General features: G+C 32.1%; 1 non-coding gene across 1 annotated transcript; it reads right to left on the reverse strand.

Annotated features, from left to right (window-relative positions):
- Positions 1 to 312: 312 nt before the first annotated feature.
- LOC130868783 (U6 spliceosomal RNA) lies at positions 313 to 415 on the reverse strand. The gene has a single exon (XR_009056584.1). It is a non-coding gene; the product is annotated as a U6 spliceosomal RNA (small nuclear RNA).
- Between the last annotated feature and the right edge of the window lie 2,439 nt (positions 416 to 2,854).

The following is a 2,854-nucleotide window of genomic DNA, read 5'->3' on the forward strand; positions in this document are numbered from 1 at the left end:
TTGTTAGATATTAGGATAGCTACACCAGCTTGTTTCTTATTTTCATTTGTTGGGAAACTTTTTTCCAATCCTTTACTCTGAGGCAATGTCTGTCTTTGAGGTTGAGGTGTGTTTCTTGTATGCAGCAGAGGATGGATCCTGTTTTTGTATCCAATCTGTTAGCATGTGTCTCTTTATAGGTGAGTTGAGTCCATTTATATTAAGGGATATTAATGACCAGTAATTGCTAGTTCCTGTTATTTAAGTTTTCATTCCTGGTGATGTTAGTTTGTATGTTTTTCCCTTTTTTGATTTTTGTTGCTGTGATATCATAAAAATATGGGACACTTCATGGATTTGCATTTCATCCTTGAGTAGGGGCCATGCTTATCTTATCTGTATTGCTCCAATTTTAGTATATGTGCTGCCAAAGCATGAACCAATGTTTGTGTTTTTATTTAGTCCCCTAATATCTCTTCCTAAATGTTATTCCTCATGAAGTAGCAAATGGAGTTATTGTATAGTAAAAAAAAATTTTTGAGAAGATACCATTTTAATCAAGTGACTGTATTTAACAACATCTCATACTGATGAATCAACATTATGCATCACTTTATTCTTATAATATTTCAATCAAAACTGAATAATGAGTACAATCAGGAAACCATAGAAAAACTCATAATGAAGAACATTGCAGAAATATCTTGCTTTATAAAAGTATTTGTTAAAAATTATGTAGATAAAAAACAGAGAAAGACCTAAAACTACTGTGAATTTGAAATAACTGGAATAAGATATCACAATAGTGTGGTCACTGGTTCTGGATTAGATACTTTCACTAAAAGATGTTATTGAGACAAGTGGTGAATCTTTAAGTATATAGGTATATAAAGGGTATATAGGACTTTGAAAATATAATTTTATTTAGATTTGACTTTTTCTCAAAATGCAAAGTTTTGAAAGATACTAAACTAATAGAATAAACAATTCCACAAGAAGCTGTTTAATTGCATTACACTCAGGTATCACTTTTGAATACTCACCATGTACAAGTTTTTATGCTACTTATAGTGATATGTAAATATATATGCATGCATTAATGTATATGTATAATATATAAACACATACACACCATTATATAAACATATATCTATCTATATACGTATATCTTATATATAAGATATATAAACATATCTTTATATATATATACATATATATAATATATTGCTATTTTTCTGGGAGTATTTGTCTAATATGTCTTATGCAAGAGTGATCATAGGGTAAAAGTGGTATACTTTTCCCAGAACACTGAGTTTGGTGCTGCTTGAGGTCTAATATCTGGATGACTATCCAGCAGAAATTTAAGACTAGAAAATTAGAAGGCAATTATTCTTATTCAAAGCTAGTCTAAATAATTTAGCGAAGTTGATTGACTTTATTTATGTATTTGTGAGGGGTGGTTTCCAGAACACAGGATTACAGTAGATACTGGGTAGGAAATTTGAGCTCTAGGCTGGAACTTTATCATTCATATTTCCTGAACAGAACTTTCCATTCATTTTGACTATCTGAAGCTTGTTGATCAAGGAACATAGAAAAGCTTTTCTTCAGAAGACAGATTTGAGGAGGTTGGGAGGAAAAATGGAAAATGGCATATGAATACAATGGCCTATAAAGGAATGAAGAACAGTAACATTTAATAACATTATCTGTAATATTTCACTGGTTGAGGAAAATCTAGACCCAAACAGAGTATGAATGAAATCTAAGGAGAATCAAAACTGAGCTGTGGTTATAAAAAGCATATCAATAGTCTTTAATCATACACAGGAACTTTTTTGGATTATGGAACTATATTGTGTTTTGACAGTGATGGTGATTAGATAATATGTGCCAAACACACTAAACTGCTAATACAAAAAAATGAGTGAATTTTATTTTATGTAAATTATGTGTCAATTAAGATTGGTGAAGAAAGAGAAATAAGAGGATGTGTCATAATAAGAAAAAAACTAAAAATAGTCTACATAAGCAATCACAAATTTAGAATTTCAAATTAGAATACCATTCATTCAATTCTCACTACACACAAGATATCATGATAATAACAATAATGGCAATCATTTAATATTCATTGAATATTTATGTTAAATGCTTTCCATGATTTCTTCTTTCAAAAATTATTTACTAAGGTAGGTGTGAAATTATGTTATAGGAAGAGGGCATACAGTAGGCTTCTATTTCTACAATGTTTAAAGCCTAATGGCAAGAGACAGCTTGTCAATGAAAAGGCAATAACATTTTTTTTTTTAATTTGAATTCAAAGCTAGGACATATGTATATATGCAGATAACCTTGACCAGGTTGGCTGGTCAGAGAGGTTCTAGGATTCACTAGATTCTGCCCACAACAATGGCGTTATGAACATGCAAATCTATACAAGGATATATTGACAGAAGGTAGAGATTCACCTAGGTCCTCATTTTGCACAAAAATGGTCTTACTGAGCTATCACCCTAGCCCCAGTTCTAGCTACTTTTTTCTTTTCTTTTCTTTTCTTTTCTTTTCTTTTCTTTTCTTTTCTTTTTTTTTGGTACTTGGCTTCAAACAGTCCTGATGTAGGAGGGTCTTCTGTTTTGTGTTGATTTCATTGGTTAATAAAGAAACACCTTGGCCATTTGATACGCCAGCCCTTAGGTGGGTGGAGTAGACAGAACAGAATGCTGGGAGGAAGAAGGCAGTGAGACAGATGCCATAGGGCCAGCCACCAGGTCAGACATGCTGAATCTTTCCTGGTAAGCCACCACCTTGTGGTACTACACAGATTATTAGAAATGGGTTAAGCAAGATAAGAGAGTTAGCCAAGAAGAGGCTA

This window comes from Chionomys nivalis, chromosome X, assembly GCF_950005125.1.
Source record: "Chionomys nivalis chromosome X, mChiNiv1.1, whole genome shotgun sequence".
Taxonomy (NCBI): Eukaryota; Metazoa; Chordata; class Mammalia; order Rodentia; family Cricetidae; genus Chionomys; species Chionomys nivalis.